General features: G+C 41.8%; 1 protein-coding gene across 3 annotated transcripts in view; it reads left to right on the forward strand.

Annotated features, from left to right (window-relative positions):
- Positions 1-18,241, forward strand: part of ZBTB38 (zinc finger and BTB domain containing 38) — a 76,265-nt gene that overhangs the window by 10,574 nt on the left and 47,450 nt on the right. The window contains exon 3 of one of the 3 annotated variants that reach the window (XM_024769021.1): positions 8,743-8,808. The exons of 1 other annotated variant lie outside the window; for it this stretch is intronic. The gene's annotated coding sequence lies outside the window, so the exon portion shown is untranslated. Of the gene's footprint in view, positions 1-8,742; positions 8,809-9,534; positions 9,756-18,241 lie in introns of those variants that run through there. One more of the 3 variants, XM_024769024.1, reaches the window with a different exon arrangement.

Consider the following 18,241-nt stretch of genomic DNA (forward strand, 5'->3'; position numbering starts at 1 on the left):
TCTCACGGTGAAAAATCTAGGACAAATCATCATTCTCACCCTTGCACGGTAATTTCTTTTCTGGAATGGCTCTTTGTCTTCCCTGCTCTTCATACTGATTATTCTCTTCACCTTCACCAAATGGCCCCTCCTCTAATGGAAGGAGATTAACCCTTCTCTGCCCCCTCTCAATCTCATTCCGCTGAGGGCTTTCTCTCACCAGCTCTGCTCTCTCCGGGCCCCATGCCGCAGCTGAACGCTCCAATGTGAGACGGCTGCCTTCCCTTTGAAGCATTTAGGCCTCTGTCAAACACCTTTTTGCCAGACTTGGCCCTGGGAAGACAGTTTTGAAATTAAACTTATCGTGAGCCCCCTGGGTTTGCAGTATGGAATTGCACAAGGCCCTGGGCATTTAGGTTGAGGGGTACCCGCTGTGCTCACTACCTTCAGGGCCTCATCCTAGTGAAATTCTAGCATTATTTATTCCCTTGTTTTGTGGAGGGGTCCCCAGCACCACCTAAGATTGAGGCTGTGCGTATGGGGCTGATGTCTATGCGGCATCCTGTCCAGAAATGACAAGACACACACACACAAGCCACTGTCCCCCAGGACTGGCCTCAGTCCCTAATTTCCTGCCATGCCTTATTCATTAGGGGCAGCCATCTCAAGAGACCATGGTGAGAGGGACATAGGCGTATGTGTCTTAGGCCTGGTTGTGAGCTGTCATCAGGTTGCTGTTCCAGAAAGGGGACTTATTCGAATTGTTGCTCTTCAGTGGGTGTTGGTGAATCTCCTAGTTTTGCATCTTCTGGTTTCAAAACCATACTGAACAACAGAAAATGAAACCTGCAACTTATTTTTAGCTGCTTATGCTAACTCATGAGATTTTTCTTTGCAAACCAAATAGGATAAAAGCCTACTTCAGCTGGCTGAACTTAATCTGATTGACTTAATATAGCAATCAAGCCTATCACTGCTGATACTTCTCAAATAACACTTGGTCCCAGGTGATATGTTGCCTAATATTTACTATTTTACTAAAAATTATATTTAGCTGAGCTTTAAAAAAATTAAGTATTCTATAACATTTTCTTCTGAGAGGAACTGGGAAAGAAGTTATAAACCCTCTATACTGGAATCTATTCATTAGTTCACTTATTCTATAACCATTTGTAGGTATCTATTTAGGTGAAAAGTGGGTTTTTTTTTTTTTTAATTGAGCCAGTGTGTTGAATCACAAAGAGCAGAACACTAGGAATTAAGGAAGACGGCTTTTATCCTGGTTGCTGAGGTCTTCAGATATCACACTCTCTTTGAATCTGATGTTCTCCTCCCTCAGAGAAAGGGTTCAGGGGCTTCCCTGGTGGCGCAGTGGTTAAGAATCTGCCTGCCAATGCAGGGGACACGGGTTTGAGCCCTGGTCCGGGAAGAAGATCCCACATGCCGCGGAGCAGCTAAGCCCGTACACCACAACTACTGAGCCTGTGCTCTAGAGCGCTCAAGCCACAACTACTGAAGCCCACCTGCCTCGAGCCCATGCTCTGCAACAAGAGAAGCCACCGCAATGAGAAGCCCACGCACCGCAACGAAGAGTAGCCCCCGCTCACCGCAACTAGAGGAAGCCTGCGCGCAGCAATGAAGACCCAGCGCAGCCAAAAATAAATAAATAAATGAAATTTATTTTAAAAAAGAAAAAGAAAGAAGGGGTTCAGATGACATCATCTGAAGTGCCTTGCCTATCCTATAGTTCCGTGAAATAGACTATGCCATTGATAGCCCGAGGCAACGTTGAGGCATATTTTGGTGGCAGTGGTGTGGTCGTCGAGCCACCCTTATTTCTGTGTCCCCTTTCCCTGTTCTAGGAGGGACAGATGTAAACAAAGCCTGTGGTCTGCTTGCCAGACAACTTGTCCCCCCACCCCACCCCCCAACTTGGTAAACAAGTGATTAAGAACTTGAAAGACTTCCATAGGTATTTTTAGTCTCCAGATCCCTTCCTTAACTCATGGAACAAGTTCTCTAATTTTAGGAAGTGGTTTCAAAGGACAAAGCTGAAGATTCCACTGGTAGTGGTGGGAGCAGAGAAAGGACCCCTAATCTGGTGTTGGTTAATCAAGATCCTACCCATATAGGTAGGATCCTACCCATTGCACCCGGCAATGCTCTAGGTGCTGTGGGAGATACAGAGACCTCACAGGATGCCAGCCAGAGACGTGAGTAAAGGCAGGTAATTCAACACAACAAAAACATATTGTGCTTTTGTCTTTAGTCCAAAGGAAGTGAAGATTCACTGAGGTTTGTTAGGCTGCTCTGGTGAGAAGAGGTTCATGGTTGTGACCTTTCCGAACTACAAATTCATTCATCCGAGAGAAGAGAAAGCAAATGAATTTGTTCCCAGGTTGTCTTGGAATTATCTGCTGCCCAGGATGAAGAAAGATATGAGGAGAGGATTCTGTTCTCACATGGGGTAGATTTTACCCATCTGTAAGAATTCTTCCTTCTCCACTTTCATTGACGTCACCACCTTCCCTCTTCAACCTAGTTGCCTGCTAATCTCTCTAGAAAGAAGAAACTCAGCCTTCTTGCTGAATGTCTTTTGCCAGTTCAGGATCTAGAAGACCCTGCTGTTTCATTTGCTCTCCATCTGGGGAGTGGCAAACAGTGATGGCTGCAAATGAACGTGTGACTAGAGATGCAGGAATGCTCTTGATCTCCGTGGGCACGCAAGGTCTTTATTAGTGCCACATTTCCAGTGCACTGCACAATGAAAGCAGGGGCTATTCTGCCGCTAACGCTGAGGTAGTGACATAGAAAATGGTGGTGAGCCATGCTGAGGACGTTCCCATGGGAGAGTCTGAGCTGAATTAGCTCGGGGTGGGATGTTGTCCACCACAGTCTCCCGGGCAACCCTAAGTCACATACCACTTTTTCTCGGTTGAAAACCACATGGTTCACATTTCCCTTCTCCCTCCAACTCTTTCCTCGAGGGTAACCTCAGTTTGGTCCCCAAGGCTTGCTGCCCGGCCCTTGCCGTCAAGTGTGTACTCCTTGCCCTCATCTTACACAAGTGCTAATGGATGGAAGTGAGAAACCTCATGTCTAAGAATTGGAGCAGGCTTCCTGGAGCTCAAACTCCTCACCCATGATCATTCACCCAAGCCTTTGTTGTACTGCCTCAGGACCACCGAGAGAGATAATCCTTCTCTCATATTCTGAGCAGGGTGGAGCTGATGGAGTTGATTTGAAAGCCCCCTTTGCAAGCCATCTGGCTGGCATTTAAAATTACTGCCAATGAGCGAGACAGTCATCTGGTCACCTAGCCAGGAGGCAGGAGACTTGGAGTCCAGCTCTTGGCCTAACCAACCTAGAAAGCAAGCAAGCGGGGCTGGATTGTTTAGAATCACAAACCTTCAGAGCTGGAAGGGATCTTAAATGGGGGCAGAATGTACAGATGTTCACACAGAGAGGCAGTCATTAAAACGATGCATTTGAAACACTGAGCTTGGAAAATCTCTTACTCAAAAGTTAGGCTTTTCAAAAGTCCATTTTTAAAATATGTTGGGGAAGGAACTCATCATACGGACTTAAGTTGTCTGTTCAGGACAGAAATACTATTTGTCTATAGAAACCAGGTCAGTCTTTTTTTTTTTTAATTTATTTTTTTAACATCTTTATTGGAGTATAATTGCTTTACAATGGTGTGTTAGTTTCTGCTTTATAACAAAGTGAATCAGCTATACATATACACATATCCCCATATCTCCTCCCTCTTGTATCTCCCTCCCTCCCACCCTCCCTATCTCACCCCTCTAGGTGGCCACAAAGCACCCAGCTGATCTCCCTGTGCCATGCGGCTGCTTCCCACTAGCTATCGATTTTACATTTGGTAGTGTATATATGTCCATGCCACTCTCTCACTTTGTTCCAGCTTACCCTTCCCCCTCCCCGTGTCCTCAAGTCCATTCTCTAGTAGGTCTGCGTCTTTATTCCCGTCCTGCCCCCAGTTTCTTCATGGCCATTTTTTTTTTTAGATTCCATACATATGTTAGCATACAGTACTTGAAGCCAGGTCAGTCTTGATTGTTATACTGAGTTTTCTTTGATTATTTTTTGTTTGTTTGTTTGTTTATTTATTTATTTATTTTTTGGCCACACGGCATGTAGGATCTTAGTTCCCTGACCAGGTATCAAACCCGTGCCCCCTGAAATAGTAGCTCAGAGTCTTAACCACTGGACCACCAGGGAAATCCCTCTTTGATAATTTAGATTAGAATAATCTAACAACTGGATAACAAATTTATTCACAAATGCAGGCTTGTAGAAGAATTTTAATACAGCAAATGGGTAAACTCACTAAGTGTGTGATCTTGGGCAAATATCTAGATCTCTCATAGTCTCAAGTTTCCTCATCTGTACCATGAAAAGACTGGACTTCATTAGGTGAAGTAGTTTGCTCAGATGGATGTGTAAGCTTTTCCACTTATTTCGCCTGATAAAACATTTCCAAATTATGACAAATCTCTGACCAAAACTGTTATCCTGCTTTCTATCCTTAACTTTCCAACATGGTCTAGTTAATTCCTCTTCTCTTATTCTTTTCCACCTGCTGGTCCAAACTTTCTCCAGTTGGTACCCACAATTCCCAGGGCTTGGAGAGTTGAGGCTGGTTCATCTAAACAGGGGTAGTCCTGGCTCCAGGGAGTAGGGGTCCCCTCTACCAGGAGTCTGCACAATCAGAAGATTCCTATCGATACATCAGGACAATGTGGATGGAGGAGGTTGTATCCTTTTAGGATTGGTGGAAAGACCCAGACTTTGGAATCAATTGGACTGGGTTTGAATCCTAGCTCTGCTATGTGTGACTGGTAATCTCAGTTAGTTCCTCACTTAAAGTTGATGATAACTAATACCCACCTTGCAGGATTATTGGGTTAGAATTAAATAATATAGCTAAAATATTGAGTACATAGTAGGTTTTCAATAAATGGTAGCTACTATAGACTTAGCTCTGATCGAAGTAGAAAGCAGAAGCCCCTGCCCTGATATCTAGGCAAAATGTAGATGTTCAAAGTAGCATTGGACTTTCCTAAAACTTTAGGCTAAAATATCATTCAGAGGCATTTTTAGTCATTGATAAATTAAGTCACCATATTGTTTCCATGAATATCCTACAAACAAATGTAATAACCAACCTCATAAAAATGTTTAAACTTTTTAAATTCTAAGAACTTAAACAAAAGTGTTACATCTGGTAAACATTTTATTTTTAAAAGTCGAGATTAGGAAAAAAAAAAATCAAGATTATAGTAGCCGAACCTGATAACAAATTTTACCCACAAATGTTGAATATCTGTATTAGGTATAAACGGAAACCAGCTGTAGTTTTTAATGCAGTGAATGGAGCAAAGAAATGTGCAAACCAATCCAAATGTTTATAAACCAAGGACTCCTCGGGGACTCAGTGCCCTGACTTTATGTTTTTTTTAAACAGAGAGTCAAGCTTTGTTCATACTTGAATTATGTACTTTGCATAAGTCATGCAATTTAACTTTAACCCACAGGACTGAAAAGAGAATGAGCTCAGAATGACTGCAGAAGGAGACTGTAAGCAAGTAAGGGCATTAATCAAAGTGAAAGAGGCAGCCCTTACTGCTAGCTCTGTCCTTCTCCAGCCTGCTCCTGCCCATTATTTTGGGTTCCTTGTGCTTGACTCATCAAAGAGGCAAAAACAGGTTAAAATTTTCATCACGGGAAAGGGATTTGTCTGTTAAGTGCACCTTTGCGCCTATGCCCTGAGGAGGTTGATGAGCACACGATTTTTAAAAATCGTAAGTGAGTGCATACCCTTGCCACTTGTGATCATGACAAAGCTTAAGTAATTCAGGCATGACGAGAATGTCTGTCTAAACAAGCTCATCCATCTAAATGCTTTCAGCTACAGCTCAGATTTGTTTAATACAAGCAGGTTCGGTAAACAAGCCACATTTGCTTGTTGAATGTTTTGGAACATCACAAAATAAACCGATACGTGGCTTTCAGGCTCGATTTGACAGACGGTAGACAGAGAACCCCACTGGGAGGTTTGGAAACCACTTGCCCTGGCATCCCGCTTACAAGCACCAGTAAGGGACCTGACCACATTCACCATCCTGCCCCTGTAAAGCAGACATAACACTCTTCACTCATTTTGTGGGAGCCTGATCTGGATTACTGTCCTTGTCACCGTCATTTATTATCTCAGGCAGAGGAGGCAGCGGCTTCATTCTATGTGGTCAGAGTAGATTCCGTATCATGTACATTTAGCTTGCATGATAATATTTTGTGAGTATTTTAATGTGAATGTCTAACTTTCAAGTGTTACTAATGAGGACTATCTGGACAGACACCAAGGGCATCAAATGTCTAAGTGTTCACCTCAACCTCCTCCAACCCCACTTTAAGGACCCTGCTTTATAGATGACCATATATTAAATTGGTACCTTGCAACTGAGCGTTATAGGCTCACTAATTCTCAACCTCCATGGTGAAGGAGGAATTAGCCTAGGGATACTCCATCCTAATTTTCCGTCGCTGTCAATGCTAACCAGAGCTCATAGAGCAATGATGGTGGGGGTGGGGAAGATGGGTCCACCATCGGGGTTAGACCAGGAGCTACTGTTTCCGTTAAAGCCACGTTTATTTCTGGAATAGTTGTGGGAGAGAGATGTGCTCCAAAGCGAAGAGGGCTCGGAGTGGTTCAGGTATGACCGACCATCTGGACAACCCAGCTCAGAGACTCTAAAGTGTACGGGATAGAGGTGGGCTGGATACTTTCCACACATTGAGCTAAAAAAATCACTTGGGTTCGGTGGAAGGAGACAGAATGAGAGCTAGAAACAAAAGATCCGGCTGTGAAACCTAGTACTTAAGTTCAGATGTTCAAATACATTTTCTCCTTTAAAAAAATTCTGGGCAACTTAAATGTTTTGCTAACCTGATTATTTGCAGCCAGTTCTTATAGAAGAGAGAGGCGACCCCAGAAAAGATTAATTCATTTTTGCACGTGTTAAAATTAATTAACATTAGCATATTTAGTGATGCAATAGGCAATTAAAGACTTTTGGAGAAATAAGAAGAAGAAAAACGTACGTATTATATATTCAAAATCAGTCTCATAACATTTTCTAAAAATGTTGGCTTATGTCCAGGATCTAAGGCTGGGGGTGGGTACGGTTTCTTTGTAGCTGAAGAAAGAGTAGAAAAGAATCTGTTCCATTTCCTTAAAAATAAAAGACTTCGTGTTTTATACAGCATGGTAAATGAAATGCTTTTCTGATTTTTACCTGCCGGCAGGATCTGGAGGAAATTTTGCTAGCAGGCTATTCTGTTTTCCTCTCTTTGGCAACATGGTGACACTGGTTTTGTAGCAAAACAGTCTTTGCTTATTAGGCATTTCTTCAAAATCCTGAATAAGCAGCTCTTTCCACATTTTTTTGTTCCACATGTTAAACATTTCATTGCAATTTGAGCTTCGTCTGTGTGTGTGTGTGTGTGTGTGTGTGTGTGTGTGTGTGTGTGTTGATAGGAAAGATTGAAAGGGGATGTATAAGAATTCTTGAAGGTTTTTCGTTTAAAAAATTAATTCCTACGATTATGTATTGGAGTCTCTACAGAAGGTGATTCCAATTTATTACATACAGGCAAAGTAAAGCCCATCCATCTTGAGCAGCGGCAGTAGGGAGGGGATATTGAAGAAGACATGAAATTCGGTGTTTGAGTAGATGAGATTTAATTTTCGGAAAACATTTCACTCATAAAACAGATAGCACCCCAGTGTCAGCCCTGACCTCCGTGATGTCAATGTCATCGTGGGAGCGTAGCTAAGCCTCAAAGTAAAACAAAGAAACATTGCATGTCAGCTCAACACCATTTCTTCCCTTACACTATGTACAATATATATACACAAAGCCTTATGGTATTCCTGTTAACGGCTTGTTACTTTACGTTCTAGCTTTTGGAGGGGGAGGAAGGAGAAAAATCATTCTGCATTTCCTAGGTTCTGAGCAAGTACAGTATGCTGTTGAAAGACTTAACATTATTTAGGTCAGCGTCCTAAGGACAGCTTTTATTTTATCGTTCGTGATGGTCAGCTATACATCGAAAGGCACTCAGCATCAGTTTATTTTTCTGTAAGTGCTTTTATTCTGCTTTTAAGTTTAAGCAAATTCATTCACATTTTAATACCATTCCGACTGGGGAGGTATCTGCCATTCTGTACCGCAGATACATTTAGCAGAATACATTTACACGGCTTGTGGTTAGAGGTTAGAGCACGGATACAGACAGCTGATCATGCATTCTTCTACAAGCCTGCCGGCACCATTTAGGATTCTGAAAAATAATCTAGAAATGCTACACCCTTTATAATATTATTCTTTACTTTGCAGTAGCTTAAAAGGTTTGTGTTTGTCATTGTTGCTAGCCATTCTATGAAATTAACAGTCTATAAAATGCATCCCGAAACAGATACATACTGTATTGAAAGCTTTCTTCAAGCAGAAGATGTGACAGTATTCGTTCCAGCTTATTTTCTTCCTTAGCAAAAGGACTGTCTGATTCTCAGAAGCAGAAGGGCACATTCATTGTGCAGCAGCTCTGCTGAACTGTATGAAATGCCTTCTACTGTCTGGTTGCAGAATTTGGAGTTTGCTAAACAGTGTTTAGTGATTGGGCTCATCTTGCATCACCAGTTGATGACATTTTTCTTTGTTCCCTCCTACCCAGTTGAACCAAGACTCTGAGGCTGATATGCAATGTCACTTACAACATTAATCAGACACTGCATTTAAGGTGAGCTGTCCTTTGCCTCCTCCTTCCCCAGTGCTCGTGTGCTGCCTGCAGTGCGTATCTTGCTTCTGCGAGCCTAAGATGGCAGGCAGGATTAGCCGTGCTTGTGCTGTGTGTGTGCATGCTGTGTATAGAATTCATTACACGTTGCCTAGTATTTCAGATGTGAGTATGTAAATGCTCGGGATGCCATATCATCTGGTAGCGAAGACTTGTTTTTGCCTCATGACAGCCTTAGCTATTTCAGCATCACCTTTCAGCTCCGATTCATTTGCTTCCGGATGTTTGCTTTTCATCACATTCAAAATAGAATTTTACCTTTTTTTTTTTTAACAAAGGCAAAAAAAAAAAAAACCCTAAAAACAAAAACAACAACAAAACTCTGCTACCAGATGGTGTCTCCCCTTTCTTCTTGCATTTGCTGTCTTTTAAATAATGTATGTTGTATTGTTAATTAATGTGAATATCAAATTAAACACTTGAAACTTACATGTTTATTATGCGGGTAGGAGGCAAGGTGGAATCTATTTTTAACTCTTATGCACTCCATGGTGTACAAACAACTTGGTTCTCAAATTTGTGTTTTCAGTACTGGTATCAGTGGTTTGATTTTCAGCAGATGTGACAGTGGCCTTTGCAGTGGTCAGCTCCAGGCTTTGAACTCTCAGAGGAGGAAGGGAAAAAAATTCAACACGCTACTTCCTTGGTTGCAGCCTCAGAGAAACCTTGGATGAGAAACTTCTTTTTTCAAACCTGTTTTCCTGTTGATAAATTCAGTTCTCGTGATCACAGTACATTCAAGCTGTTCTGCGTATGGTTTTGTGTGTGTGTGACAATTGCATCTAAAACTTGAGAGCAAGAAGACGGAGAAATCAGTTGGTCTCCATCGCTTTACATAAAAATGGCTGAATGTCTTGTGATGCTAGCACTGCATTAAGTGATACATACAGGTAGGTTGAAATTTGCATGTTTTATAGTTTTTTTTTGAGCCATGTAGCAAGAACATTAAATAGATTAAAATATGACTTTTAAAACAAATTAAATAAGACAGTTGTAATTGGGAGGGGAGGGTATTCAGTTGGATGGCCTTTCCTATTCAGACACTATACAAATATATAGCTTTTATAAACTTGTAAAATGATTCTGCTATAAAAGTGAGATGATTCCTCCTAAAAAATCATATATATGATAGGTGTGGCGCCATTAGACCACAAAAGAATTTTTTGAAAAGTCTGTGGATTCAGCTCCATTTTAGCTTGAAACTAAAAATAAATGGGTTTCTGGAGATAATTTTGAACAGCGCAAATAAGCTTAATAAGAAACATTTAAAATATTTAAATTTTAAGAAGCGGTCTTTAAACGTGTTATATGAGAGATGAAAATAAAAACTTAGAGGCTTCCAAAATCAATTTTAGATAATGTACAAGAATAAATGTATTATTTGTATATCTATTATTTGGGGAGATGAGGGATCACAATTTTAAAGGGGGAAATAGTAAATATAGATGGCTCTGTTAGAAGAAAAATAGCCTCACTGAGTGAAACAGAGTCCCTAGAATGGTTCATTGCAAACCATACAGCTGTGGTTCTGTAAGCACCAAATTCTAGCACTTTTCAAAATAAATTCATGGGTTCTTTCCTTTGAGCTTAACTTCTCAAATATATTTTAGTTTCAAATTAACACTGGGCCAGAACCTGTTTCTTTAGTAACCACATCTTATTTTAAAATGCAGTAACAGATATGCAAAAGATAGTCTTTAAAAAAAAATGTTTCATGAAAATTTTGCAGTTCTTTTTCCTCTCATGTAGAGTCTGAACTGGTTTTAGACGTTTATAAATGCGGTCTTCAAGCCTTAAGAATTAAGCCATATTTCTATACATAGAAACCTTGCACAGTAAGAGCTTTTTCTTTTCCCCTTTGTGCTCAGCACTTTCAAAATTAAGGTTTTCTTTGTCATGTGCTCCAGAATGCTGGTCAAGGCTTGTGTGCAAAGGTGTGGTTTCATTATCACGAGTTCACCAGCGCCACTGAAACAATAGATATCTCAGAAATTCTGAGAATCAGGAAATGCTTATGCTATTGTTTTTGCCTGATTCCTCCATTGGTAACCTCCGAGCTCTCAGTAGAGAAGGACCCAAACCCAAGCCCACCCCAGCCCCAACTATAAGTGCACATGGAGCCTCTGTGCAACCATCTTTGTAGGTGTGTTAGGAGGGAGATGCTGCCAAACGCAAAACCTCCCTGAGGTTTGCTCCAGTATGTAGAACACTGAGCTGCAGAACCATCTGTGTAAATAGTTGCTTTATCTTAGCAGTCTGTCTAATATTCCAAAGCACTGTCTATCACATCAAACCTCGAATGGACTAAAGATTTGCTGTTGTTGTATTGTTGTTTTGAGGCCAACTTAAATATTTTGCTTGGAGTTTTTTCTCTGGTTCAATATATTAGAACGTGATTCATCTCACAGTGATTTTGTTCTCTGGGCTTGCCATGAAATATCCTTCCTGCAATACCTTTTTTTTTTTTTTTGCTGTTTGGGAGCCATTTTCCTTCTTGCCTGTGACTTAAAAAGACTAAGTACATTTTGCACATAGCATCAATCAGAGGACCGTAAACTGAAGGGAAATGTCGGAACCCTGATTCAGCATTGCCTGTTTATTTCAGTATCAGTAGCATTAACTGTTGCAGTAGGATCAAGGTAATTGTCACTCGTTCTTGAGCAAATAATGAGCCCAGCATTTGTAATTAAAACACTGTTGCTGCCCGGAAAGATTACAACTCAATGTCTTCTATTTTGATAGGCTGGTACAAATTAATCATTTTGAACCCATTTGAATCTTAATCACAAGATTAGATGGATTCAATGGAATTGTTTTACCCTGCAGTTGAATGCCTGAGAGATTCAACAGTGTATTTCTTCTCTGTAAAATGTCGATCCTTTTGTTTTTAACTCAAGCGTGGTTGTGTTACCTTATAGGTTTTCATACCTCATGATTTTCTGTGGCATTATTCATTTATGTTGCTCTTGGCCTCTCCTAAAAGAATTTTAAACCCAAGTCAAGGAGCTTGAAAGCCAAATGAGACTGTTGGGAAGTATACTGTACCACTGTCGTTGTAATTAATAGACCAGTGAATGGAAGAATAATTATTATTTATTACTTTGTTGTGTTTCGCCTTAATGCTTTGCCTTCATATTTCACCAGGCACAAAGCTTTTCTAAACTTACCCATTTACAATTATCATTGGATTTCCTGCCGGTTGTAGAGGACGGCACTTATCCCTTCTCATTGTTGGAAAGGCAGTGCTTAACCCATTTATACTTTTTGGCTAAGGTGTTTACACTGGGCAGGCCAGAGCAGGTGCGACAGGAAGAACGTGCAAACAACTGCCCTGTTCCCACCAAAACAAAATGGGCAAATCTGTGGTTTTCTGCCTGAATGATTTGTAGTCTAAAATTCTCAACTCTTTTTTCGGAGAATAGGAATTGTTTTTCCAAGCCTTAACTCAGTGAGATTACCAAGATGGCATCTCTTGCTACTAGAGGGATGTTGATCTACCTCAGCGATTTCCATGGACCCCCCCATAGAGGAAATGGGTACCCAGACCACATCTTAGGGCTGGTTGATATGGGGAGATGGATCTAGAAAGACGATCTTCTCTTTAATACGCTAAGCCTTTGAGTTCCTTGGTACCATATGGTTCATTCTAGCAGCTCCCTTCCAAGGGAAATGCTGTTCTTAATGGCTTTCTTGGTAATTCAACAAATATATTGAGTACGTACTACATACCAGGCATATTCCAGAGGCTAGAAATATAGTAATGAGCAGGAGAGACCAGGGCCTGCCTCTCATAGACCCACCCTTAGTGTGGTGGAGTGGTAGGGGCCAGGGGCACAAAAATAAATATGTAAACAATTAATTGGAGAAGACAAGTGCAAAGGAGAAAGAGAAGATACAATTTAAAAAAACAAGGGTGTGTTGTTGGGCGGCGAAGAGCCACTTTATTTTATTTTATTTTTTTTTGCGGTACGCGGGCCTCTCACCGCTGTGGCCTCTCCCGTTGGCGGAGCACAGGCTCCGGACGCGCAGGCTCAGCGGCCATGGCTCACGGGCCCAGCCGCTCCGCGGCACGTGGGATCCTCCCGGACCGGGGCACGAACCCGCAGGCGGACTCTCAACCACTGCGCCACCAGGGAAGCCCGAAGAGCAACTTTAGAATGGTTGGCCAGGGAACTCCTTCCGGAGGAGTGGTGTTTAGGTGGAGACCTGGACGGTGACATGGATGCAGGCAGGGGAAGGGCTGATGGAGAGCGTTACCAGGAAGCGGGGTGCTTATGCTCAGACCACAAACTCCTTTCTACGAGTAACTGCCATTATATCAGAGCCAGCTCTGAGGACTTGGTGCGTTGAGCCTGACTTAGGTAAGCTGCCCCCGAAGCGAGACCGTGGGCCAGGCCCGCGTGGCTGGTTTTAGTCAAATTCCCAGGACTCAGTGCCAGCAGAGTCATTGCCTTTGACCCAGACCCACCGCAACACGGCCTCAGAAGGTGCAGTGAAGTTCTGGACTTTGCAGTCCTAGGTGGTATTGAAACTTGGGGACAGATTCAGTGCTAGCCCAAGAAATCCACGGAAGAAAGGAATCCCGGAGCAAGGAAATTTCTGGGAAGGCTGTTGCTTTATTTTTCTTAAGAACTCCAGAACTTCAATTCGTGGCAAAACATTGAGAGAGCCACTTCCTTTAATTTTTGTTTTCAAAGGCAAGAGGTGGAAGGGTCTGTCCCACCTTGCCTGTAAATTGTCTTTGACCTCTGACACCTCAGACGCTTCAGTTTCTGCAGAACTCTGTTGGTGGCTTTCTAAAGACCTCACTGCTTGGAGCGTTCTTTCGCTATTTGAACAAATAATACTAAGGAAATTCTTCGGAAGCAGAACTCTTTCATGCCTTTTAGGTTCGTCGGCTAATGAAGCTCCAAGAACAAAGGGATAGGTTTGCTCTACACCTTAGAAACCATAAGACCCTTCAAAGTCTTCTCAATGTTTCAGAGGCACCTTCTAACACTGATTCACAATTTAGTGGGCTTTGCTTATCACAAATTAGAAGTGGCCTGGCTGACTCCCTACACTTTGTTTGGTTTTGACTAGCCATAAAACATTCCACTGCATGAAGAATGTTCTAGTTCTTTGTAGTAGAATATAGCCCATCAGCGGGGAGGGGCTTCAACTGTTCAGTTCACTTCTTCAAATATTTGTTGAGCATCTACTGTGTGACAAGCACCACTACAACCCAGGCAGAATGGAAATGTGACACGAAATTCCCTGTGAAGCTCATGTCCACTTTCACAAGGCTAGGGGGTTGTATGGGCAGGTACAATTGTATATCCTCTCTGTTCCAGAAAGAGATGAATGGCATGCTGCTCTCTTAGTGGCCTTTTATACTGTTTCCTGAAGGCTAGCCTTCAGTTTGGGGGCATCTCAACCAATGGAAAAGATGGTTCTTCCCTGGGACTCTGTGTCTCATCCTCAATCACCTTCCCAAAATGTCCTGGTTCCTAATAAGCCACCGTATGTCTGGCTGCCCTTCTCCGAGCTGGTCTGCCTGGCCTAGCAGGTGACCTCCATAACGGTTGCCACTCTTCCGCATTCATGAGCAGATGTTAAGTTGAGAAGGCCTTGAATGCAAAAATTTGAATTCGTGATGCAGGCAAGATGCTTCTGCTTTTTCACCTTCCCTGACAGACAGTGGGGGTCTCCCTGCTGGCTGTTCTGCTTCTGTGGGAAGCAGGTAAATCAAAGACCAATTGCCAAAGCCCTTGTCTTTGTTAGGTGATCCCAGCGTGGCACTGCCATGGCCCAAACATCTCATTGACCAGAAGATGGCTCTTTTGATCTTGTCATTCATTTTGCATCTTTTCCTTTAATGACTTTCTCGCTTCTGCAGCTATTCCTGTTCAGGGTTTGAGACTAGCATTTGGCTCTACAGTCACTATATTTGGCCTGTGGAGGAAGTTTGTTTTCTGGTTCGGTTTTGTTTTTAAAATGCCAGTATAAATATTTTTTTCTGCGTTCATAGAATGCTGTGAAGACTTTCATGATGCTTTTTATATGATTAAACGAACCTCTTACTTTACCCTGTGCTTATTGCTGCCAAATAGATATTTTGAAATTCTTTTTTTTTTTTCCCTGCTCAAATCTTCTACCCTGTCTGAGGCCCTCACAGTCCTGCCCATCTTCCCCAGCACTGAGCATGCCGTAGAGCCCCCGCCCCGAGGGCCTTACAAGTCGGTGAGACGAGAAAACAAAAGCCACCAGCTGAGAATGTGGTTAAACCCCAGAAGGGCAGCGCCCTTGTAATTTTTTCCCCTTTTCTCTTGTTTCTTGAGCTGTGGAAGGGAAGCGGGGGACCTTTAGTAGGGAAAGAGAGGGGCATCACTGAAAGATCGGAAAATGCAGGATATTCGGGAAACACTGTGGAAGGGCCATCTAGGAGGCAAAGTGGGGAGAGGGCAGCGAGGAGGCGGGGAGGAGTGTGTGGAAAATCAGAAGGAGGGAACAAAGCGGGCAGTCAGGAGGCAGGCTGCTGTGCTGCACCCTGAAGCTGGCGGCCTGGGGTACATGGGAGGAGTGGGAGGGGTTGCAACGAGTAAAAGGAGGCTGGGAGAGCCCCCCGAGATGCAGGCTGCGGGCCTGCTGTGTAGGGACTGGGTGCTCTCATGTTCCGTCTGGTTCGGCCGCAATTTTGGCCTTAGGGCTTAACTGTCGCACGTTGACTCTTATGAAAAGCCCACAGATTGGCATCCTTAAGGGTGATTTATCCCAGAAGCTTATGAAGTCTCTATCCCAAGGCTCCTATTCTACATGCTGAGGATGCCAGAGGCCACACCCCAGCCCTGCTGCCGTCACTTGACTAGAGCTGGGTTAAACTTTAAATGAGCAGATTTTTACATGGGTTGTGACCAAATGCTTTTGGTTTTCCACAAAGCTCAGCCTGGAGATACACCCCAAATACCCATTTTAAGCGGCAGACTTTAGAAACTCTTTTGCCCAAAGTCATGTTGCCCTCACAGGTGTGCTGCTCTGCTTTTGGAGCCCCCAAAGCCTGTCTTCCTTGCTCTTCACCCACCTTTCCAGGCCCTGGTCTGAGTGCCCAGCAAACCATCCCCAGTGGATATTCTGATGGTTTGAATTCCTTGGTCTCCAGGAGCACCGCCCCTGCTGGCACGCCAGCACGTGATGCCGCCATCATCCGGTATTTCTTTTTTTTTTAACATCTTTATTGGGGTATAATTGCTTTACAATGGTGTGTTAGTTTCTGCTTTATAACAAAGTGAATCAGTTATACATATACATATGTTCCCATATCTCCTCCCTCTTGCATCTCCCTCCCTCCCCCCCTCCCTATCTCACCCCTCTAGGCGGTCACAAAGCACCAGCTGATCTCCCTGTGCTATGCGGCTGCTTCCCACTAGCTATCTATTTTACGTTTGGTAGTGTATATATGTCCACGCCACTCTCACTTTGTCCCAGCTTACCCTTCCTCCTGCCCGTATCCTCAAGTCCATTCTCTAGTAGGTCTGTGTCTTTATTACCGTCTTACCCCTAGGTTCTTCATGCCCTGTATTTTTTTTTCTTAGATTCCATATATTTGTGTTAGCATACGGTATTTGTTTTTCTCTTTCTGACTTACTTCACTCTGTATGACAGACTCTAGGTCCATCCACCTCACTACAAATAACTCAGTTTCGTTTCTTTTTATGGCTGAGTCACATATATACAATGGAATATTACTCAGCCGGTACTTCTTGCTTGGCTCTTACGGGAACATGAAGCACAGACTTCAGTTGCTGTGTGAAACTTAGACTCACTTTATTCTGTCATTGAGGAAACTGTGGCCCGGAGAAGTTCTGATTTCTCCAGGTCACTCAGAGAGTTAAGTGGCCACGGCTAACTCCCAGTCCAGTGCACTTTCTGCTAAACCAAGGTGCTTTTAGGTCACGTGGGAAGCCCAGTTCTAAGCCAGAGGTTGGCAGACTTTTTCCGTAAAGGGCCAGATAGTAAATATTTTAGGCTCTGTGGATCAAGGCAAAACTGAGGATGATATGTAGGTATTTATATAACAACAAAGAAAATAAATTTCTATGAACTCTTTATAGATGAAATTAAAAACATACTAATATATAATATGAAGTATAATAATAATTATATATATTTTATACATATACACACATAGTGCCATAGATACAGAAATGATTGGCTGTGCCTGTGTCCCACTAAAATTTCACTTATGGACAATGAAATTTGAATTTCATTTAATTTTCATGTCATGAAATATTATTTTACTATTGATTTATTTTTTCAGTCATTTAAAGATGTCAAAACCATCCTCAGCTTGAAGGTTGTACAAAAACAGGTGGCAAGCGAAATTGGCCTGTAGGACGTAGTTTGTGGACCCATTTTCTAAGACAAAAGCTGCAAACTGGGGGCCCATTGGTCAGTCCAACCCATATATGTACTTTGTTTGACTTCTAACAAGAATCTTAATTGAATCCATTGCCAACTTTCTGTTTTCTATTTTTTGAATTGTATTTTTTACTTCTAATTATAAAAGTAATATATATCTACTTTGAATTAATTTGGAATGTTAACATTTTGGCGTGCATTCCTTCAGTCTTTTATCTATGCCTGGCGATTTTTTTAATAGTTGAGATAATATAGACAATTTTGTATCTTCTTTTTATTTACTTAATATCATATCATAAGCATTTTATATCATTTTAAAGTCTTTCATTAACATAATCTTTTAAAACCTTATCGTGAAAATCTTAAACAGGCGTACAATATGAAAAAGCTAGTCTAATGAACCCCTGTACAGTCCTCGCCCAGCTTCAACAGTTCTCAATGGCTGGCCAATCTTGTTTCATGTAAATCCTCTCCTGTATTATTTTAAAGCAAATCCCAGATCATATCGCTTTATTGCTAAATATTTTAGTATGATTCTCTAAAAGACAAGGATACTAAGAGAAGACGCTTTTTTTTTTTTTTTGAGGAAATAAATGCTAAAGTATTTAGGTGTGGAAGAGAATGTTTGCAACTTACAAATGATTCAAGAATAAAAATAGCTAAAAAGATATGATTGGAGTGTATATAGTTTTTTGGTACTATTCTTGCAACTCTTCTATAACTTTGAAATAGTTCTAAATAAAAAGTTTTAAAAATATGGAATCCTAAAAAAAATGTTGATTAGTAAGAAAGAAAAATAACCACATGATATCGCTTTACAAATGAACTTATTTACAAAACAGAAACAGACTCACAGAGAACTTACAGTTACCAGGTAGGAAGGGTTGGGGTAGGGAGAGTTACAGAGTTTGGGATTGACATGTACACACTTGCTATATAAAAAAAAAAAAAAAAAAAAAAAAAAAAAAAAAAAAAAAAA

This window comes from Neophocaena asiaeorientalis, unplaced genomic scaffold, assembly GCF_003031525.2.
Source record: "Neophocaena asiaeorientalis asiaeorientalis breed wild unplaced genomic scaffold, Neophocaena_asiaeorientalis_V1.1 scaffold118, whole genome shotgun sequence".
Taxonomy (NCBI): domain Eukaryota; kingdom Metazoa; phylum Chordata; class Mammalia; order Artiodactyla; family Phocoenidae; genus Neophocaena; species Neophocaena asiaeorientalis.